The sequence below is a fragment of the Equus asinus genome, chromosome 8 (assembly GCF_041296235.1).
Source record: "Equus asinus isolate D_3611 breed Donkey chromosome 8, EquAss-T2T_v2, whole genome shotgun sequence".
In the NCBI taxonomy this organism is placed as follows: Eukaryota; Metazoa; Chordata; class Mammalia; order Perissodactyla; family Equidae; genus Equus; species Equus asinus.
Window position 1 is genome coordinate 37577974 of NC_091797.1, and position 23950 is coordinate 37601923.

A 23950-nucleotide genomic window follows, 5' to 3' on the forward strand; every position below is an offset into this window, starting at 1 on the left:
GCGCTGGAGCCTGCGCGTCAGCTGGAACTTTGGATTCAGCGCAGGCCGGCTCCACTCGAGGCTGCCCTGTGGCTTTGACTCGCTCATTCACGCCAGGGCACTGAATTGTGGGAAAGTAGCTTTTCCATCACAAAATGGTAAGACGACAAGCCGGCTAGTGTCTGGCTTTTTTCTTGCTAATTCTTTGGCCAGACTGAGAAGATGCCAACAGAGGGAATGGCAACACCCTACTGACAATTCTGGAATCTGGTATCTGAGTGAGAGACACCAGATAAAAAGAGTTTTATGAGGCCATTGTCAGGCTTTGAAGACTGGTGTTACTTTCCAAAGAAGTCAGCATAAACTTTTGGAATCAGACATATTTATTTGGTTATCTTTTTTTTTATGTGCAAATAATCATCATTTGTCTCCTGCCCAAGATTTTATAATTCTCTCTCTTTTTTTTTTTTTTTTTGCCTCTCTCATTCCTGTTGTTTGTAACTCAAGCCTGGTTTTCAAAAGAGTGACTTGCTGCAGTAAATCAAAGCAACGATACCACCTGCTTCAAATATGTTCTTCTACTTTGTCCTTTTACCATTTTCCTTAAGTCTGAGCCCTTGGGTTTTTATTCCATCTGTGTTTTTTACATAAGAAAACCTATATTTTACATTCTGTGTTTTCAACTAAATTTTAACTTAAAGAGGAATAAAACCACGAAAATATGTTCATGTCTAAATGTGGAATCCTTTCAATTTTTTTTTATTTTCTGGCTAACTTATCTTTTTTCCCACTTATATAAAATTTAAAAGCATTTTTCTTTCTTTTAACCGAGTGGATTTTGTAGAATTATTGCAAAACATCTTCCTCCTCACTCATCATTTTACACCGGATTATCCAATGTTTAAGTCAGTTATAAAATTGAAAAATTCATCAATGGAATAGAATAAGATGTGGGAACAAAAATAGACTCATCAGCATGCATTCTAACTCATGGAAACAGAAGTGTGAGTGTGTGGGGAGTCACTACTAGAAGGTAGCCTAATAGCCTTAGGCACCTCAGCTGTATAGCTGACAGACCTAGTGGATGGATTGATTAATAAATGGGCTGGTTAAGTGCAGTTGAATAAAGAGCTGCTAAAATGTAGTCTGTAGTTTGAAGATCTAAACTGAATTATATATTTTACCAAAGCTCTATCCTCATTTATTGAGTCTATATGATTCTTCACTTTTAACCCATTGGTGAGCTGTAAAAATCCATTAACCTATTAATAATCCATTTTTCTGTTCCTGTAATACAGTCTGTATTTCAAAGGTAAAATTGAACTTAGTAATAACTTTTGAATCTATATACATGTGTAAGTTTTTCTTTCTTTTTAAATGCAGTCCTTGCAAGTCTTCAATCAAGGTTATGCAAGCTTTCTAGCATTGAACTGGATTGTTTTTTGCCTTTGTGTCTGCTCTGCAAAATTTCAAACATCAGCATGAAGCGAGAAGAACACAGATTCACATTCCCAGTCCTGTGGTCGCGTCAGGACCCCCGCTGACTCTGTCTCACCAACCACTTGCCAAACCTTTCCAAAAACATTTGTTGGACCACCGCTGAGTTTCAGGCACCGGACTAGATGATAAGCCTCCAAAACCCCTAAAGGACTCCAGAATTGTTGACTGAAAGCTTGGTAAAAGATACCTAAATTCTCTGACAATGAATAATTTCTCCCTGTTAGGTAATTATGACAACTTCAAAGAAGGGAAAAGCATTTCAAAGGATAATTTCCTCATGTGGAGTGTCATTGCCCTGCGGATCTTTTCCCCATGAAAATGTGAAGTATTCACTGAGAAGTCTAACTGCCTGACTTCCAATCTTGGCTCTTCTACATATCAGATGTGAGCCGTGGGGCCAGTTACTTGACCTTTTTGGGGATCCAGTATTTAATGACAAGTACTCAAATTGTGACTTCACTCAAATTCCCTTATTGCTATTGTTATTATATATCCATTTTCCCCAAGCACTTTAAGCAAGCAGTAACAGATTGGCCAAAGAATACTTACAGCAACACCCTAAGAAGCAGGAAATATTGGGATACTGTTAATCAAATACACCCTGTGAAGGAAAGTCACCTTGAATATAAGACCACACATTGAAGCGAAATCATTCCTGCATGCAGTTGCCAATGCATCTCTATATCACAATGTTGTTAAAGAATAATTTTCCCAAAATGATAAAATCATGACTGTCATACAAACATAAAATGAATATGTGCCAAAGATTTTATTTAACTGATTAGTCAATGAGTTAACCATTAACGAGTGGTTATTTATTTATTTTTTAAAGATTTTATTTTTCCTTTTTCTCCCCAAAGCCCCCTGGTATGTAGTTGTGTATTTTTAGCTGTGGGTCCTTCTCGTTGTGCCATGTGGGATGCCACCTCAGCATGGCTTGATGAGCAGTGCCATGTCTGAACCCAGGATTCCAACCAGCAATACCCTGGACCACTGAAGCAGAGTGCGGGAACTTAACCACTTGGCCAAGAGGCCGGCCCCTAATGAGTGATTATTAACATAATAATTAACTCATTTACTTAATGAGTAAGATGTTACAACTAGCTAAAAAGAACTCAAAGTACCACGCATTTGCAGTCAGATAAGGAATGCTGCAATGAATTTACAAAAAGATGCAAACAAAAAACAATTGTACATTTTTCTTAATGTATTTTAAATTTCTGATCTTAAAAATAATTATTATATTTATGAAGTAGTGTGTATGAAAACATACCATCCAGAATATAAATTAAAATAGATTTTGTATTTTTCCTAAATGTGGAGAAAATACTTTAACAGGGTACAGGGTGCCAAAGAGGTTTGGGGGTAAGAAAAGGCTATTTTTTAGTGGGAAAGAGGGGCCTGGGTTATGAGAGGAGGTGTAAGGTTGGATTTATTTTTATGTGTTTATTTGTTTATTACAAATAACTCACCACTTCCAAGAGCCAGCAGCACATAAACTGAGAGATGGTTGTACCTTCTTTACTTCAGAGTTTGAGAGGGTTCTCGTTTCTCCTACCTCACCAACATTTGGGTGAATTTGGGAAGTCACACAAAATCACCTAAATTGTTTTGTGGGTTAACGTGTAAACACTAAAAGTCAACTGCCAGCCAAATTTCCCTGGAGTTTTCACCTTCACGTGACAAGCACATGTTCTTGTTCAATCTGTTCAAGTCAAAAGTTTTCTTTTATTGTCCGTCTTACTTTTCTATCTGATTTTCCCCTCATAATACAAGGCCAATGCGCTAAAAATCAGTTGCTGTCTCAGATGCGTATGCCCAAAGGCCCGGGTGGATTCTGGTTCTGCCTTCGGCATTGCTCCCACTACAGTCACGCGGTGCTCTGGGCGTGGCTTTTCTGCTGCTCTTTATAAAGCTATGGATCCCAGCCCTGCGCACCGCAAACAAAAGTTCAACCACACGAGCGCCCTACAAGGTGCTCAACTTGTTCATTCAGCGAGGAAAAGAGCAACTGGTAGCTCTCAAACTACGATAATCTGGAAGAAAACAAATGCATTCTAGCGGGACGTACGTTTTCACCTACTTCGCTTAGAATAACGGTGCCTTCTCTTGTGGTGACCTGGTGAAAATGCAGGAGAGATAAGGACCTTGGATACATCCGACATCCTCCCCTAGCCAAATACTATCGGCGATTGAAGTCCCATTCCCAGCTCCTCTTCTTGTCTCCTTCTCCTGCTCCTGCTCCTCCTCGGCGGCTTCTTCTCTCCCCTCACCAGTCTTCTCCTCCCCATTCTCCCGCCATGATACTCTCTGCTCTCTATCTCCTCTCTCCTCTCCACTCCTTCTCAGCTCTCTTTAGTTCTCAGACGTCAGTCTAGTAGTAACTCAATCTTGCTGAAATTCAGAGTCATATGGGGGAGTTTTAAAATTATGTACATTCCTGAGGTCTCCCTCCTCCACCCATGGCAGGATTTCCTCCAAAACACGTGTCTGGGTCGACTGTGGCACGCAGTTTGAATAAAGGCAGGAAACGTTTACTTTTTGTATCCCAGGAACAGACAGGGTTTGAGGACCTGTCCAGGCATAGGGAAGTCATATAAAGAACTAATTCGTTTCTTTTGCTTCTTTCCTGTTCGCCTGATTGTGGAAAGCATTCTGTCTGAAAGAGGCTATATAGACGAGAGCGTCTTTCCCGATCTTCTTTCCTGTCTTCTGTCCTTAGGGGTCTCAGAACTAGAGATGCAAGCGTCCTGGACAGAACGCCGCTTCCACATTTCCAGACACACATGCCGGGCGCAGAGGTTTAAGAAAGTGGTGACTGACACACTCTTTGCTCTTCATTTCATGCCAATATTGTGAATTAGTTACACTTCAGTCTGATCTCCCCACCTGGACCTAAATTACCTGAGCAGCTGTCATGGTACTGGTCTTTGTACTCCCCTGCACTGCCTTTTATATTTTTCTGAGAGTGCTGTAGACAGAAATGAAAGAAGTTGAAGACTCAAGAGAATATTCTATCCTGAGACTCTCCTTGATGGTAGACGGGAACCGCCACTCTGGAAGTCGTCTAGGACCAGTCCCTGGTGAGCCCGACAGTTACGAAAGATTCTAGTTGTATTAAGGGACCTTGCAGTTCAGAATGCAGTGTCTCTTCTCTTGAGGGTTTCAGAAACAGCAGAGTTGAATAGAGTAGATGCTGACCTTGCAGCTTAAATCTGGGAACACCGGCGGATAATAGCGCCAACCAGTTATGTAGACTACATTTCCGGCATCCTCCTGTAGGGGGTGTAGCTCAGTGGTAGAGCGCGTGCTTAGCATGCACGAGGCCCTGGGTTCAATCCCCAGCACCTCCATGTGTCGTCGTAACTGAATTTGATTCCTCCCACCCTGGCTACCTCAGCGCATAGGAGTAATTAATCTGAATGCTAGGCCGTAAGCATGTCACTAACGCGTGAATGATCCGTCTTTTATTCGTCGTATGTCATTTGTTATTTTGGTGTCGAAGCAGTCAAGTTGGAGGCAATTCCCTAGGAATTGAAATGAATTAGTATTAAATTATTAGTTGTGGAAGGGAAACTAGACCAACCGAAAGAAGAATAAGAAGCCCTGGGATAATTTCCTTTAGATTTCTTCTCTTTCCGCGTCTCTCTCAGCTGGTATTCCCCTGTCAATAGACAGACTGAGAAGTACAAAACTTTCACTTTTTCTTTTTCCTATGCTTCCCTATCCTTCCACACCCATCCACATACGCCCGGCATGAAAAAGCCACCACCAGAGGAGGAGAAACTATTCGCTTCTGCTGATAACATACTTATGGTGAGCTACCAAGCGAGACATATGGAGGTGCTGGGGATTGAACCCAGGGCCTCGTGCATGCTAAGCACGCGCTCTACCACTGAGCTACACCCCCTACAGGAGGATGCCGGAAATGTAGTCTACATAACTGGTTGGCGCTATTATCCGCCGGTGTTCCCAGATTTAAGCTGCAAGGTCAGCATCTACTCTATTCAACTCTGCTGTTTCTGAAACCCTCAAGAGAAGAGACACTGCATTCTGAACTGCAAGGTCCCTTAATACAACTAGAATCTTTCGTAACTGTAGGGCTCACCAGGGACTGGTCATGGATGACTTTCAGAGTGGCAGTTCCCATCCACCATCAAGGAGAGTCTTGGGATACAATATTCTCTTGAGTCTTCACCTTCCTTCCTTTCTGCCTACAGCGCTCTATACAGAAAAATATAAAGGGGAAATACAAAGATCAGTACCATGAGAGCTGCTCATGAAGTTTCAGTCACCAGTCATGAAGAGTTGTGATCCCAGTTCTTTCTTAGAGAGGGAGTGAGTAGACTTTCCATGGCGAACAACTTCTCTCAAAGATCCTTGAGTCATCGAAACTGCACAGTTGAGTAAATTATTTGTAGAAGTGTTGAGGTACGCTAAAATAGTTCAGTTGGGAGAGCTTTTGGTGGAGGAACTACCGATCTCATTCAGTTCACAGTCTTCCCCAGGAAAAGTCGTCTGTTTTTGTCTAAATGAATTACAGGCTTGCAGGTCATTTACACAAGTCCACAGGCACCCTCTTGCACTCATTTCGTAAAGTCACTACTCTAAGCACTGACATAGAGAGAAACACAATTCAGTGCCTTTGATTATTCCTGGCTTCCCCACAAAATACTTTGGTCATTCCTTTTTAAATCTTTAAATGAGCTCCTGCTTGAAATACCGCAGGGTATAACTTTGGAGCATAAAGGGAAATTGTCATCTGCTTAGACCAAAGGGAACCCACCACACCATGATGAAGCCATTGCCATTGCTCTTTCTAGATCAACCCGATTCTATCTACTTTTTTTAAACTAGAAACTCCTCCAAATTGTGGTCCAAAGATGGTACCTTTTAAATATTCCAAGAGTTATTTGGTTTTATTTTTTCAAATATCTAAATCCCTCTGAATCTCTTCTGTGTGTTAACGTGTTTGGGGGATAAAGGTGAGTTTGGAAGTTTTATTTGGTCTTTCACCCTTACTGTTTCCACCTGTTTCTGCCCTTGACCTCTTTACTCCTGTCTTAGTTTCTGATGGCTGCTGTAACAAATTACCACTAACTTGGTGGTTTAAAACAGCACAGATCTATTCTCTTACAGTTCTGGAGGTCAGAAGTCAGAAGTTAGTTTCACTGGGCTGAGGTCAAGATGTCAGCAGGGCCATACTCCCTCCAGAAGCACTAGGGAAGAATCCATTTCTTTGCCTTTTCCAGCTTCTACAGAAGCATTACTTGGATTCCTTGAGTTGTGGTCCCTTCCTCCATCTTCAAAGCCAGCATTGTAGCATCTTGCTTCAGTGGGTATTTGTTCTGTCCTCAGGAGGGCTCCTCTCAGCTGTCTTATTTCCTGGTTCTCCTCCGCACACTAGCTAGCCTGCAGTCTAGGCTATACCTTCATTAAATCCAAGAGTCTCGTTCTAATTGCTTCACCACAACCTCTACTGTTCTTGAAAGCACCCTTGGGTGTGAACTTCTCCATACTCTGTTGCAAATGAAGTCAGTTCCTGATATTAAAACAAAAACAAACCCAGACAAAAAAACTTTTTTCAGCTTAGGCATTGAATGGAAACAGAGACTGAAAATTCAGAAAAGCTTGGAGAGAGAGAAATAGCAAGAAAAAAAGGCAAAGCAGCAGAAAAATGAGCAGTAAGTGAAAGAGGAGGAAAAAGGAAAACTTCCCGGTATAAATAGGAAAATTGTTTACCACCGAAGGAGGTAATGGCAATAACAGATTTAGAAGCCAGATCATATTGATGAGGCTCTGGAGGCAGAAACCTCTACAATAAGTACATTATCCCAGCGCTTTTGAGATTTGAAGTCATGATCCCTCAGTCCCTAAAGGAGAATTATTAAAATCTAGAACAAAGAAATTAATGTTGATTATTTTTCTGAAAGAAATATCATGCAGTCATTGTTTCCCCTCAAGATGAACCAAAAGAACAGTAGCTGTGCACATGATCTTCTGTTCACTTAATCAAAGATATGTATCTGCTATTTATTATGGAATACTCTTTTCACCCACCTGTGCCTAAATTCCCTGAGGTAACACACTGCTAATCTTTATACCCTTCTGCACTATCTTATGTGTTGTCAAAAATCCAGAAATAGCAAATTAAAACCACCAAATCAATAATATCGTATTTAGTAAGAGTTTGTTGTGCATATAAGAACAGTTTATGAACTTGGAGCTTTCAGTTTTAAAAGTGATATAAAGGTCAAGGGCGTGACATCACCGGATGGCTTATAAAGCGAAAATGAGGAAGCTCTTTAACTTTTACAGTGATTGGTTATTACGAGGAGAGTTTCCAGACTCCAGCAGGGGATTGGTTAAAAGTGATTATCTTATACCATTTTTAGGCAGATTACTTGTTTATTTATGATTATCAGAGGAATTTACATGAAATAACCTAAGATAAGTTTTTCTTATGTTCATGAAACAAGCTAGATTTTAGTTTTGCTTACATGACTTAAATGGTTTTGTCTGTTCAGGGAACTTTCAAGTCTGCTCTCTATTTTGTATTTAATTTTAACAGCGCCATTTTGTAGGCACAGCAGAAGTTGAAAGAAAAGAGAATTGGAGACAGAAGTGAATATTCTAACCTGGGACTCTCCCTGTTGGAGAATTGGAACTGATGCTTTGTAGTCTGTTGGTGAGCAGACCTTGGAGTGGAGTGACCGGAGTGGGAAGATTGGATCTTAGTAACAGAAATGCTTTTTGGTCTAGCATTTAGATATCCTTCTCATGGCATAGGTGCAAAACAAGATCAGTCTAGGATTTCCTGAAATAGTGAAATTAAGTGCAGTAAACTTTGTTCTACCAATTGTTTGATCCTATCCTACCCAGAACTCAGGGCAATCATCAGTTATAGAGGATTGAGTGTGTAGTAGAGCACAGGCTAATGTGTAGGAGACTGTCCAGGTTTATTCCTGGATTTCTTCAATACTGCTTTTCTCTTTCCATTTCACAGCTGTACACATCCAAGTTGCATCAGCACAAGTAAGACAGGAAGGAATGATAGAGAAGGAAAGATCATGCCCACTCAGGATCTCCTGAAAGGAGATGAACAAGCATGCCACCACCACGCGAAGGAGCTCATGCTCCTTTGGTTCCATTTCACAGTTCACTGAGGAAGAGGGGGAAACCAGAAGGATCAAAGAAAGGTAAAACAGACCTTCGGGCAATCTTCGTTAAGTTTCCTTTTGTATTCTTAGTTGTGCCTGTTGGAAGGCTAGGGAGCAGAAAACCTACCCGTGATTTTTATCTCCCCTCATTTCCCTTCCACACACATAGGCATCAGTAATTTGGATCAATCACCAAATGTGGTGGGATATTTAGCCCAATTTCTGAGTAAGGGAACAAGAGGAAGACATCTCTCAAAGAATGCAGTGCTTTCCAAATCATAAAGTTGAGAAAATTATTAGTGTCAATGAAAGTAGAGGTGTGGTGACGTCTCAGTTGAGAGAGCCCTAGACTAAAAAGCTAAAAGTCCCAGATCCCCAGAGTTTGGAAGGCCCACAATTTACATCAAGGAATTCTTCTACCTGTGTCACCTAATCACAAACATCCTTCTGCACTCACTATCTCAAGTAAATCTTCCAGAGGACTAAGACGACGAGAATCAGAATTGTGCGCCTTCAATCTTCTTTGCCTTCACCAGCAAACACTTAAGTTTTTAAGACTTTAAATGAAAATCTGCCCGAAATACTTTTGTCAATACTGTGCGGAGGCTCTTGGATAAAGAAGCAGCCTTAGTGTTTCAAGTTAACATCTAGATCTTTAGCGGTAAGACGCTAAGCTGAGAGCATCCAGGGAGCAAGGCGGCCATTACCTCTGCTCCTCCCCAGGCAATCTAATCCTATTTGTTTTGCAGTATCCAGGACTCCACCGCATTTTCCAATTCATCTATGGCACCACTTGATGGTTTCCAGGGCTCTTTGACTTTATTCTTTCAAATATTCATCTCTATAGCAGGTTTTTCCATTGTGTCAGTAGATTGTAAGAGGGAAGGCAGTTTGCCGTCCCTGCTCTATCTATCCCCCAACTTTGCTCTGCGCCCTACACCTGCCCTCGCTGCTGTTCATTCAGGAGAACGGCGAAATAAAGGCACTTCATTTCAAGATGATAGAGTTTTGAAGTTGTTTTTAAAACTCTTGTGGACATAATCCTCAAGCAAGGGACAGAGATGGAGTGTGGAATTAGAACTAAGGACATCTCAGAGCATGTTACACAAGAACCAGCGTTGCCAGTCAGCTGGAAAATGGATGCTGACTCGGCATTCGACCCAACAGGGCATGCAATTCAATTCGCCAGTTCAACTGAAACCGCCAGCTACCTCTAGATTGAGAAGCACTTCAATATGAATCGTTACTGCTGCGATTTATGTGGGAGACGTGATTTTCTTGGGACTTTCCTTGTGGAGGCAAGTAACTTTCACCCAAACAATCTGGTGGTGAGTGCACCTTGGAGCAGGCCAACCTGAGTGGGAAGGTCTTAAAGTCAGAAACCGTGCTATTCGGACTACAATCTATTCTTCTCCTAGTGAAGCCACTAGACAGTATCCAGTTCAGTAATTTCAGAAAAAGTGAAATTTAACCCAGTAGGCTTTCTCCAACTAACTCTCAAATTGAAAAAAATGGGAAAATGGAAGTAATATTTTATGAAACAGGAAAAGCTGGCCAGAGTCAGGGGGTGTAGCTCAGTGGTAGAGCGCGTGCTTCGCATGTACGAGGTCCCTGGTTCAATCCCTGGCACCTCCAGTTCTCCTTTTACCAGCTCCATTTTTCCAGTTCACAGCAAAAGGAAGTCAATGAATTGCTTTTATTGTTCTCCCATTTCTGCTCCCTAGGGCTTACCACCCCCTTGGGGGGTGGAGGGGGGAGAATCGGCAGAAGGAAGACGAGAGGGAGAGGGAGGGGGAAAAAAAGGAACCATCCCCACCAGAATCTCCTACTTCAAAAGCAAGCAGCCTGCCACCGCAAGTGGCGCATTCAAATTGAGTTTTATTGGGTATATCATGGAAGTACAGGACAGAGAATAAAGGGGGAAAGAAACAGCCTTATGAAAACTTTTAGTTCTTTTAGATCTCTGAGCAGTCAGATCTGAGTCATGTAAAAAACAAGAGAAAACTTCCACCTGACTTCCTTGCCCCTACCTTCTCTTGCCCTCTCCTTTCCCTCCAGTGGTCCATCCAGCACAGTCAATTACTGGATGAACGCAGTTGAGCGGAGGGAACGGATTCCTGATTTTCTTGAGTGAGTGACTGGGAGACACTGGACAACCCAAATGGCAGCGCTAAGGAATGCGGAGACTGTCAAGGCGAACGCTGAAAACATAGTTGGAAGTTTCAGGGCTGTCAGCTGTCAGCTGTCAGCAATAGATCGACTGGGGAGGAAATTAGGCCTAAAGAGTTAAAAGTTTTTTTGTTCGAGGCTGGGTTTTGGCAGAGTGGTTGTTCTGGTCGATGGGAAGTTGACTCTCATTGGAGATTTTCACACACCACATGATGGAAAAAGTCCAGCTCCATACACACAGACTTAGCCAGAATAAAATCGCAAGGACATTGGAGAGTAATGAATTAAAATTCCTTGCTTTCTACATTTCTTACATTTGGCCGCTGACTCCAGTTTGTTGTTTTTAGAACTTTAAGTAAAGTCTTAAAGGGGAATATATGAGTTAACACCACACCAAAGATCTCCGGGATGCAACCAGAGTCAGTGTGTGTGTGTGTGTGTGTGTGTGTGTGTGTGTGTGTGATTGGGTGGTGGGATGAAGAGGGAATGGTAAGAAAAGACAGGTGCATAAATTTCTTGTGTTTCTGAAAACAAATAGTATCGCTATAAACAAGGAGCCAATAAAAATTGTAGAACTACTTTGTTTCTAAATGTGACTCTATGTTTGGTGGATGTATCAAAATCAGTTCCATTTTCATTTTCTCTTGGAGGCTAGTTTGTGTATCAAAGTGGTAGAAAAACTGTAAAAGCCGAATTTCACAAGAGGAAGCAAAGCTTGTTTTGTGTATACAAACAAACAAAGAAGATCTCCCTTTAGCCTCACAAAGGCTGTGAGGGCTGGAGAGGTGGATCAGCAACTCACAGAGGAAAATGAAAAAGACAGGACTCCACGGATGCTTAACTCAGGATGCCCTGTTTATCCAGCAGGCACTACAGCCACCCAAAGCACAGATGTCCAAAGTATTTCTTTTGAACTCTCAGCTGGGAAATGCTTTTACAAAGCAGTCTCACTTCAGGGCAGATGCCAAGTAAAGACTGTTTTCAAATCCTTTTTTCAGTGAATTAGTTGCTCTCCTCTTTATTTTCTGTCCAGTGACTCCTGGTGGAATCTGACAGAGAACAAAATCTTGCACTTGATGTTTCCTGAGCTAGGAGCACCAATGTATCCTTTTCCTCTCCCTCTCCGTAACCTCACTGGTTTAAATATGGAGGCTCCATGCAGACTCACATAAACAAAGGCAGTGGGCAGAACCATGGAAGAAAGTCTCCAAAAGCAGTGGGACTCTGGACACTGTAGTCTCTGAGGGAGTACATAGTCTGGCGGCTTTTCCCAGAGCTGGGAAATGGCTAATACCTAGGACTGCTAAGCCTCACCTTTGGCTTCTGTATGGCCAGTGTGGCTCAAGTGGCCTCAGCTTAGACCTCCTTCTCTGGTCAATCTCCGTGGTATCACAGGTTTACCATACCATCACAGCAGGGTCCCTGTACCTCCATTGCTCCTGACTGCCAGAGACCTAGAAGAAAATGAGGGGAGTGAGTACAAAGCAGAGAACTCAAAAAGTTACCTCTGGAAATTTAGGTCCCGATGGAAAGAGAAGACAGAAAACCTGGAGCTACTCAGGAAAAGGGGCAAGTATCTGCCACAGACAACCGCCTTTTCTGGCACTGTCAGAATGTGATGTATTTGAAATGTCTATGGAACAACGTCATGAAGATAATGAAAATATCTAAGCACTGTCATATCTGAGCCTGGAATTCCATAGAGAGCTTGCTCTACAGACTTGGATTTTCATGTGGCGATGGGAGAGATGGCCCCTGAAGTGAGAGTAGAAAGAGGACTGAAAGGAATCCATTGGAATTGGAGAATTAAGAGTTATTGGTATGTTTTTCTGGAAAACAAAAGAATGGCTGGCTTTAGACTGATTTTGGACCCCAGGATTCAGTTATTTCTGTTTCAAGTATCTTCTTACTTCTCTCAGCTTGCTCCAAGGTCAGCTCCACAACTAGCTCTCAGGAAGGCATTTCCATTCCATCATCAGGGAAAGTCCCACAATGGGGCGTTTTCTTGTCTTTAGATTCCTTTCCCCTATCTTCCTCCTCCTCTGCCTTCAAAGCTGCCTAAAAGATCACAAAGGTAAGGTGGAGGGATACAAAGAAGAAAAGGAGACAAGTCAAGTACTGCGGTGAGTTGGGGGCAGGGGAGTGGAGGGAGATTTAGGTCCTTCAGGAGGTGATGTCGGAGCGGAAAGAATTCACAAAACCTGGCGTGAAATGCAGAGCGACAGCCTGTGTCTAGCAAACCGAGGGGAGCAATATGATTCAGACCCGGAAGCTGGTTTCTTGGCTGCGGTTCTGTTTTGAAAGCCGGAAGGAACTGAGAGGAGGAAAGAGAGTGCTACGGTCGAATACACAACCTCTTTCAGACGGAGTTCTCTCCGGAAGAGGAGAGCGCAAGGGAGATGTGTGGGCTGGGGCACCATCCGTGAAACGAACTAATACTTTGTACACCCAGAGAGCATCTCAAACCTCAGACACTGAGGCACAAAGGGCCAATGCTTTCTGCCTTTTGTCACTATTTTGTGTGATAGACAACCAGATATAAGTTTTGGATGAAGTCCGAAAGCAAAGTCCAGGTAGGGCCAGATTGCAACTTACGCTATAACGAAGCTCCCCAGATTCAAAATCTGTCAGGTTTGGGAAACTCTGACCTAGAACCTGGATGGAGTGAACTGAGTTATTGCTAAGATCCCACGCAGGGGGAGGCAGAGGGGACCGGAGCGGAAGGGTGAAGCGATGGGTGATTGGGAAGAGGAATGAGGTGAGTTTGGAGTTAGCCAAGTAGGGAGAAGAGGGCTTGAATATGGATCTTTAAACACTAATAGGATTTGGACAGATAAGTAGGAAGGACTGTCCAAGCTCCGCTTCTTTTCTCTGCATCCTCTAGGTTTGAGGAAATATTGGAGTCCAGTGAAGTGAGCTGAAAACTCTTGTCGCCTAAGAAGATCCCACTCATTTTTACCCAAACTGTTGGCTTTTGAGAGCAACATGGGGCCTCTTTCCATAGCTAAGCTCTTCAGAGCTCATCCCTGTGGCTGGATTTTTAAGAGTAGTCAAGTTGCTTCAATCCCAGTGTCTGGTTGTGATGGCAGCAGATTAGTGTAGAGTGTAGAAGTGGGATCGGCTGGCTGCTTTTGGTTTGAGTATGTGAGGTACATCTGCACGCGATTGATTTGAAACACTTTGTCCGAGAAGGCAAAACAAAGTTGACAATAACCTAATGAATTATCTTTATAGGCAGTAGAAAAAACGTGGCGGGTGTGAGCCCGGATAGCTCAGTCGGTAGAGCATCAGACTTTTAATCTGAGGGTCCAGGGTTCAAGTCCCTGTTCGGGCGTCAACTTTCAATTTTTCTTCCCCATGTAACCTCATTTCCCAAAAAGTACTTGCTCCCCATCTTGGGCATTTGACCTGCCAGAGAGAAAAATGATTAATGACCCTGTGAATGAAGACAATCAGATAAACTTGAGATGTGTGATACTCGGAAGTAAGTGAGAACGGAGAGGGATCCTGCGGAGGAGGATAATGCTTTTCTGCCTCTGTGGTGGGTTGTTCTACTTTTGCTTTGTGGATGTTAGATGGGGCCAGCAAGGAGGAGGAGTTTGGGTTTGAACACGATTAACTTAAGATGCCTACAAATGTAAGATACCGTCTTGTGAAAGTAATTTGGCAACCACAGTGATCCCTGAAACTGCAACTCTGCAGGAATCTGTGATTGGGAGATTTTTAAGAAATTAATTTTGTAGCTACAGAAAAAGAGAGGGATTACATGTAGAGTGATAATCAAAAAGAGTTCATTGTGATTTGAAGATTGGGAACTCATTAATGGTATTCGTGGAAAACCATGAAGTGAACTAGAGTGACCTCGGGCTCTGGTTTCATTCCAGATCGCATAATGTTCCTGGAACTTCCTTCGAAATCCCAGGAACCGCTTAGATCTAGGTGAAGTTATTGCTCTCTCTTTTTTGCCCTCCTTTGTCCATATGAAACTCTTGCTCATGTTCACAGAAATCCCATGAAGTAGATTTTGAACTTGGGTGGACCCCATTTATCTGGCAGAACTTGTCTCTCATTTGGTCCAAAAGGCTCATCAAACTGTTAGAATGTGAGAATAGGAAACAGAAAAGTGACAGGTCTCACTGAGGGAGAGAACTGTGTGGGGTAGGGAAATGGGGCTGGCTTTAATTTGCTTTCCTGTGTTGACATAAAGCACAACTAGGATCATGTCCAGTGTCCTTGGTAAATCATTACTCTGCATTATGACCGGAGCAAACTGGATTCCAAGAGGGCTCTTGTACATTCCTGATGTGGAGGGATTTTTTTCCTGTTTGCCTCCAGCCATATCTCAAAAATTATTTTATGAATTTTTGCGGCAAGGTCCAGTCTTTCTTTGCACAGCATTACTGAAACATCTATTCGATGGAGGGCTGTGGGATTAACTCAAGTTACAGCATTTTTTGAGGAACTCAATCTTTTAATCAGAAGACAGAATACACCCCAGCCTAATGTACTCTATTAAGAAAACCTCAAAACATAGGAAGCATATGCCTAATCCATCTATGTCCTGAGGGAAAATAGAAGCCAATTGTATACTTTTTTGGGAGGAGTCCCAGAGACATGTTGTAATATCATTTGCATGTGTTGGAATATCATTGCACATACCATGCATGATATCCTTTGATGTTATAAAAACTCTTTTACATTACCCTGTTTTACAGATAAGGAAAGGATAATGAAATAAGTTCTAAAATTTGCCCCAGTTCACCAACTTCTAAATAGCATTGAGTTACAAATCTGGATTATAGGACTGCAACTCTTGAGTTCTTTTCTCATAAAATGATACTATACTCACAAATACACATGCCCAATCTAGTGGTTCCCTCCTGTTTCAGGTCATATGTTAGATGTAAAAGACACAGAGTTCAATTAGACAGAGAATAAACATATAATATAATATAATATAATATAATATAATATAATATAATATAAGAGTTTTTTTTACACAATTTTTACATAAGCCTTTTCAATCCAGGCTTATTGAAGGCATTCAATGGTTATTTGTTTAATGATGTACCAGTTTTCCATTTAGTATGTGGTCAATTGCCAGAAATTAAATCAAGTAACTCCTATCATTTCTGCCATTTGGAATAAAAAAGGACCAGAAGAAACAGAGCAGTCATGAAGGCTTGGAACAGAGGACTATGATGCCTTTTCAACCAGGACATGTGCCATCCCATGCCTCTCCCTTGCTTTGTGTACTGGGGATTGGAAGAATAACTTTCTGTTACTTGCTTTAACAATCCAATTTTCTCAAGAATCTCTCATAATAGAGTAATATTAAAGGGAAGAAATAAGACACTTTCTTAAATATCTGAAAACTACTATGTATAAATAACGAGCTGAGAGAGGACAGAAGGTAATATGGTTCTTCCAGGTTACTCTCCCCTAAATCAAGAGTCATGATGATGAGAGTTGGGTTGGAGAAACCTGAGGCAGGAACTACGTTTATCACAAGAAATTATATTTGTTTATCATCTTTGTGATAATTAACTCAATGTTTACTTTCTCATTGGACTTATTTAGGAAAATATTTCAGAATCTCTTTCCTATTTACCAGTCAGAGGAAAATAAATTTGGTGATATCAGCAAATATATATATATACACACATATACATATATAACATTATATATTATATATAAATTACATGTACACACACATACATAATCACCCATCATGAAGTATCATTTATCCATAGACTGTCCGTGGATTATCTAATTTAATTCTAACAATGGCCAAGAGTAAATACTGAACTCAACATTGAAATAAGATTTTGTCTTACTTTAGACTATACTACCTAATACCTCATAACACTATCATAGGTACTAAAAGTCACTTCTTAAAACTGATATTCATTCCTGTGTTACACATGCATCTTAGAAAAATAGTTACACATCTTAGAAAAACAGCAAGGGAAGAGAATTCTGTAGCATGATAAATTATACACATTTTAAATCATAGTCTTCATCTTAGAATAATTTGTTTGGATAAACTCGAGAGCAACAGTAATGGCATAATTTAAAAAAAGAGGCATCAATATTGAAAAAAAAATAAGGGCAAAATTGCATTTATGCTCTGATAATATAGTTTGCAATATTGTGAAAGAAATTAAAAGAGCTAAAAACCCATATAAAAGAAAGTTCATACAAGTGCTAAGTAGGAAATATGTATATATCAGTGTACTAGTTATCTATTGCTGCGTAATAAATTACTCTGTCTGTTATGATGCAGTCTCTGATGTTGTAGAACTCCTCTGCCTCATTCTAATCATTAGAAGAGAGTCAATAAGTCTGGCTCACACTCAAGGGAAGGGAAACCAGCCTCCTTTTCTTGAAGGAAGGAGTATTAAATAATTTGTGGACATTTTCAAAACACCATGACCAGCAACAGTCAATTAGAAGAAAATATAGGAAGAAGACATATGGTAATTTTAATAAAAATATAAATTAATAATAAATTAAAGTATCCACTAGTTACATAAAAAAGCAACAGTAACTTAATAAGGGGTTTATATACATATTCTAGTGCATGGAGAGAATATCCCATTCCTAGATCAGAATGCTTAGTGTTTTAAAATACCAGTTCTCCCCATATTAGCCTATAACTTTAAAAATCCCTCCCCCAAATTTAGGTGCAATTAGTTTGGACATTGAAAAAATATCAGTAGAATATTAAGAGAAGGTTTGCCTTAGTAGATATAAAACATATTATAAATCTACAGTAATTAAACCAAGAAATACTTGGATCAAGAACAGGCAGAAAGATCAGTGGTGTTGCTAAAAATACATGGAACTAAACACATATCAACTTGTAGCTTAAAATTAAAAAAAAAGACATACATGCTGGAATCAGTTGTCCTGTGTTCAAATCCCAGCTCTGCCACTTACTAGTCGTGTGACTTTGGAGAAAATATTCAGTCTCTCATTTTCTCAGCAGTTAAATAAGAATAATAATAGTATTTACCTCATAAGATCATTATGAAGGATAAATAAGATAACATAAGTATGAAATAATACAAATGTTCTTAACCTGGAGCCCAATGAACCCCAGTGGAATCCATGGATAGATTTCAGGCATTCAAGAACTTGGATGGAAAAAATTACAAATTTATATTTACTAGCCTCCAAGTGAAATTTACTATTGTTTTTACATATGACTATAGGCAGCAAACCACAGAAGTAGTAGCAGCATCTGTGATTTTGTCAACAACAGTAATCATAGATGTAGATTATATTCATCATTAGTTGAAATTACAGTACTTATGAGACCAACCACTAAATTACATGTTACTGAATGTAGCTGGCCAACTTTTGGGCAACTCTGTACCTAATAGTCATCAGCCACCAAATAGTGGTCTCCTGTTCTCATGTTGGTGACCCAGATATCTACATTGTTTTCCAATATTTCCATCACAATCATTTATTGATCAATATGAAAGATGGTGAGTAATTTTCATTGTTAAAGTTTTGCAACACTATGTGTGGTTCAAATGAGAATTTTTAACTCTTGTAGGGCAGTGTGGCCCTTTGTAACAAAGATACGCACGCCAGCAATGACTGTAAAACAGGCAAGCTCAAACACAAGTGATAGCTGAGATAGCCATTCAATTATGTTATTTAAGGAAACTTCCAAATAATGCTAAAAGATTTTTCCAGTGATATGGGTCATTCACAGTACTTTCCATTTTCTTGTCCACTGAATGTCCTTTTTGACTTTATTCTGCTTGGCTGTATTGTCTGTGAACAATGACTATTTTGTTTTTTGCTTTCCAATCATTTAAACTTTTTTGTTTTTATTTTACTTTATCTCACTCTTTTGTTTATTTTAATTTAATGCCATGGGGTAAATTATAGTACATTAATACAATGTGATATTACACAACTACTAAAAATGAGGTTCGAGACATTGGCGATGCAGAGGTGAATAAGACGCAGTCCCTAACGTGAAGGAACTCACAGCTTTGTGGGGCTGACAGAAAACAGAATAACTCTACTAAATTAAAAAATATATATGACAATATAATTCCAGTTTTTTAAAAAAATGAAACACACAAACACATACACAGACAGGGAAAAATACTGGAATCACATACAACAAAATGTTGACAGATTTTTAAGTGGTGGAATTTCTCCTGATTTTTATCTTAACCTTCTCGCTTATCTGCATTTTCCCATATTTTCTGCAAGGAATATATATTTCTTTTAAAGTAAGGGGGAAAAGTGTAAAATTTATCCCCAAATCAAATACTTCTAGAGCTCATATTTGTCTGGTCCCTTGCTAGTTACTGCAAGGTGTTAGCCTCCTGTAAGGAAAGAAAATTTGGAAAGTTAAGAAAAGGATAACTATACTAAAGAAAAACTACGTATATTCTCACCACTTTTTCAGAAGCTCTCTTGAAATCAAACTTGTCAATATTTTCCTTTAAATAATTTTGGACTTTTGAATCACAAGTGGAATGGTCTTCCCCACTCCAAAGTTATAAAAAATTTACTTGTGTTTTTGAAGTACTCTGTTTTGTTTTCATAAATCTCAAACACCATTTTGATAAAGAAAATCTACAAAAACTCTACCGTTAACATGGTACTTAATGGTGAGAAACTCAAAGCTTCCAGCTAAGATCAGCGGCAAGGCAAAGATGTTCCCCCTCACCATTCCTTTCCAGTATCATATTGGAAGTACTAGCTAATGCAATAAGACAAGATAAAGAAATAAAAGGTATACAGAAGGAAGACCTACATTGGCACACATTATCTCCCACAGTCCATAGTTTACATTAGGGTTCACTTTTGGTGTAGTACCGTCTGAGTTTTGACAAATACTGGTATAGTATCGCACATAATGGTTTCCCACCAGCAATAAATGAGAGTCCCTGTTGTTCCACATCCTCCCCAGCATTTGGTGTTGTCAGTGTTGAGGATTTTGGCTATTCTAGTAGGTGTGTAGCAGTATCTCATTACTGTTTTAGTTTACAGTTTCCTGATGACTATGATGTGGAGCATCTTTTCATATGCTTATTTGACATCTGTATATCTTCTTTGGTGAAGCGTCCAGACATTTTTTCCTGTTTTTTAAATTAGTTGTCCATTTCCTTGTTGAGTTTTAACAGTTCTTTGTACATTTTGGATACCAGTCCTCTATAGATAGGTGTTTTTGGAAATATTTTCTCCCAGTCTGTGGCTTGTCTTCTCATTCTCTTGAGAGTGTTTTTTGCAGAACAGAAGTTTTAAATTTTATTAAAGTCCAACTTAATTACTTTTTTCATAGATCGTGCCTTTGGTGTTGTCATTTTTACTTTTGAAGAGTTGCTATTCTATGCTGTATAACTTCTGAAGCAAGAGACAAAAACTACGAGCCCCGGGCTGCTGCCGCTGGGTCTGGGTCAGGGAAGCGCTTTGAGCGGATCGTAGCCGCGCAGCTGAGGCTGCTGCTGTGGTCCGCTCCGGGAGAAGTGGGATCCCGGCTTAGGCGGAATTGCCCAGGTTCATTCTTCCGCACAGTAGCCTTGCAGAGATTCCAGGCGATGTAAGAGGGACGAGAATCTGGCACGTGGATAAAGGAAAGGGTGAAACAAAGAAATGCAGGCTTCTTAAATTCAAGATTCTCCATGAAGCCAAAGTTCACAGACAATCGCTCCGGGGTCAAGTGGGCTAGATGGTCTGTGTGGGCCGAGCCATTGGCTCTGACACCAAAGATCAGGGCAGAATTTTCACGTTTTCATCTATCTGGACAGTTTTCATCCCAGCAGGATGAAGTTGCGAGCGGCAGCTTCAAATATTCATTTGACCCTTCGACTCAGTCTGCTGCAAGAAATTTGGCTCTCAGAACATTCTTCCAAGCGTTCTGAAAAATCTCTTAATTCGTTCCTCTTGGGATTCGACGTGGCCTAAAGGAGGAAAAACAATTGTGCTGAAGCTACTAAAATTGTGCTCTGCTCAGTAACGATACCGAGCTGGATGTTGTCTGTGTGTCTCGGAAGGAGGCTACTTGGATGTAATCTGAACGAAGTGTTAGGTGTAATTCATTCTGAAAGATGACCACTCTATGGTTGAACACAAAATAATTATTCTAAATGCTCCTAGATTTTATCAGGACAGGAATCCTACCTGACAACCGTCCTTTGCTAGGGGATGTAGCTCAGTGGTAGAGCGCATGCTTCGCATGTATGAGGCCCCGGGTTCGATCCCCGGCATCTCCAACGGAGTTTCTTGTTCTTGGCTTTTGCCTAATTGAGGCTGTGGCTTTTAATTATTAAATAAAATATTTTAGTCCTTTCTCATTTTTGCCATGTCATTTATTTTAAGTCGAGCTATTTCCCATCGGTATATTTACTGTTCTTCCGCTTGGTTAACTAACCACCGCCATAGTCCCTGCTTCCTGGAGACTTCCCTGAGGTGTATTATTATGCAGTAAACAGTACTAAAACGGCAGGGACAATTCAGAAGTAAATTCATCCCATGAACGCGTCCAGGAATAGGGAATACAGCTGCATATCAAAGAATGGCTTAACTCAATTAAATGAGGTCCTATCCCTTCCCACGTTTCACTGGAAAATAATCAATAAAAATAAAATACCTCAGCAATTTTTTTTAGGGTGAAGGGAAGGTAGCATGCTTTTTTAGTATTGACGTACTAGTTGCATATCGGTATTCAAAGGTCCACCCTAGGACCATAAGAAGAATTTCTTCATATGCTATAATTTCTAACCTAGTTACCATTTTATTTCTCGTTGCACCTTTGGCTTTACTCAACGTTTCTGTGCAAGAGAGCTGGTCGTGGCCCAGTGCAAGGGGTCTGGGAAAGTAGTAAAGGTTAGGAATAGCTTGTGGAAGTGGAAGTCAGAATTGGTTAGAAACCCATAAAAGATTGCCTGACAGCACTGGGGATCCAATTGAGGTTGCATTCTGGACAATTGTAATTAAATGGATTTTTTGCCTTACATGATTACTGCATCGCACTTACGTTCATTCCTCGATTCAGTTTAGAACTCTGTAATATTGATAATATAATAACAGTAACTCACTTTTTTGTTTCTGTTCACATTTAAAAATACACTTAAAAAAAGCAACATGTATAATCCAGAGTAATCTCTCCATCTCAAGATCCTTAAATTAATCAATCTTTGAAGTCTCCTTTGTCATGTAGGTAACATATCCACAGGTTTTGGGAATTAGTACAAGAATGTATTTTGGGATGGAGGGGAACACGTTTTTCTGCGTACCACAGTATCCTGTTTACCAATCCCAATCTTCTATCTTTTCTAGCAACCTCAACCACTTACTTCCACAACTTCTGTGTTTCTACTTAATTGAAACTTCCATTTCCTTGACATTTCTTTTTCCTCATGAGTCTTCTGTTCCTACCCTTTCTTCCTTCCATATTCTTATAGACTGAAAGTTTGTGTCCTCCCAAAATTCATATGTTGAAACCTTATCCTTAATGAGATAGTATTAGGAGATGGGGCCTTTAGGAGGTGACTGGGTCATGAGGGGGGGAGCTCTCATCAATGGGGTTAGTGTCTTTATAAAAGAGACCCCAGAGAGCTCCCTCATCCCTTTCTGTATGTAAGGACACAGCAAGAAGATGGCTATCTATGAACTAGAATGTGGGTTCTCATCAGACACTGAACGTACCGGCACCTTGATCTTGGATATCCCAACTTCCAGAACTGTAAGAAATAAATTTTTGTTGTTTATAAACCACCTAGTCTGTGGTATTCTGTTATAGCAGCCAAAATAGACTAAGACACATATCCATCTGAGATTTTTTTGTTGTTGTTGACCCTGAGCTAAAATCTGTTGCCAATCTTCCTCTTTTTGCTTGAGGAAGATTGTCCCTGAGCTAACATAGGAGCCAATATTCCTCTGTTTTGTATGCGGGATGCCTCCACAGCATGGCTTGATGAGTGGTGTGTAGGTCTGTACTGGGATCCTGCCAGTGAACTCCAGGCCACAGAAGTGGAGTGTGGGAACCTAACCACTATGGCACCGGGTCTGCCCTAGATCTTAGACTTTTTGATTCTTCACTTCAGCCACATTTTGACAATGTCCTCACACTCCTTTGTTTTATACTGAACATCCTCCCTCAGAAGTCTAACTGTAGATGATTCCAAATCTGTCTTCTTATTCACTGTACTAAGACTTCTGAGTACTGCTGGAAAATATCACATCTCTACGAAGATAAGTGCCACTCTAAATATTAACTAGGCCTTCACTGCCTAGTCTAGGAGGCCTGTTCCCGGAATCTCCCCTGCCTTCAAACCCATCACAAGTTCTGGGAAGCTTAGGCTGCTGTTGCTTCTCCCCTCATCCATTCAGAATAAAAGCAAAGAGGCCAGATGACTGCTGCACCCTCTTCTGGGATGGGTCCAAGAGGTAATTCTGTACTTATCATCTCCTCCTACATAGGGATTCAACTTGGTGTCATCTTCACAGAGGAGAGAAAGAGCAAGATTAATGGAATCATTATAGCCTTTGTTACTTTGAGTCTGGATAGGACTTAAGGGAAGTTCACTCCAACCCTTGATTTCAGAGGCAAGGAAACTGAAGCACAGAGGGGCAAGGTGACTCATTTGTTACTCCTAATGTTACTCCACCTTCCTTTTGTATTTCCCTAAAAGGATTTACAATAGCTACTTCAAAACTTCTTCACTCTCTTGAACGTCTAATCCTGCTTTCTGTCCTTTCAGCTGACTTTGCCTCCTACTTTAAACATAAAAATGCCATCAAATAAAAGCTATCTTAATTTCCTTCAGCAGCTTAAAAAATGTGCTTATATGTGTATTCCTCCTTTTTTCATTATGATCTGGTAAAATGGAAGAAATATCCCTTGTCTCAGTGCTACTCAAGCTTGAATGTCCATACAAATCACCTCTGAATTTTGCTAAAATGAAAATTCCTCGGGTCTGGGGTGAAGCCTGAGATTTTACATTTATAACTAGCTCCCAGGTGATGCTGATGCTGCTGGTCTCTATGCTACACTTCTGGTGGCAAGACTGTAACCCATCTAGGGCTAGTCAGCCAACTGTGCTTAGGCCATCATGTCCTGCCTTCAGAGGGACCTTGCTCCATCAATTATTCTTACCCTCTCA

General features: G+C 40.5%; 5 non-coding genes across 5 annotated transcripts; 4 read left to right on the plus strand and 1 right to left on the minus strand.

The window, feature by feature from the left end:
- Positions 1 to 4760: 4760 nt before the first annotated feature.
- Positions 4761 to 4832, plus strand: TRNAA-AGC (transfer RNA alanine (anticodon AGC)). The gene has a single exon. It is a non-coding gene; the product is annotated as a tRNA-Ala (tRNA).
- A 485-nt stretch (positions 4833 to 5317) lies between these two features.
- Positions 5318 to 5389, minus strand: TRNAA-AGC (transfer RNA alanine (anticodon AGC)). The gene has a single exon. It is a non-coding gene; the product is annotated as a tRNA-Ala (tRNA).
- Positions 5390 to 10202: 4813 nt separating this feature from the next.
- On the plus strand, positions 10203 to 10274 carry TRNAA-CGC (transfer RNA alanine (anticodon CGC)). Its single transcript has one exon. It is a non-coding gene; the product is annotated as a tRNA-Ala (tRNA).
- Positions 10275 to 14069: 3795 nt separating this feature from the next.
- TRNAK-UUU (transfer RNA lysine (anticodon UUU)) lies at positions 14070 to 14142 on the plus strand. Its single transcript has one exon. It is a non-coding gene; the product is annotated as a tRNA-Lys (tRNA).
- Positions 14143 to 20986: 6844 nt separating this feature from the next.
- Positions 20987 to 21058, plus strand: TRNAA-CGC (transfer RNA alanine (anticodon CGC)). The gene has a single exon. It is a non-coding gene; the product is annotated as a tRNA-Ala (tRNA).
- The last annotated feature ends 2892 nt before the right edge of the window (positions 21059 to 23950 follow it).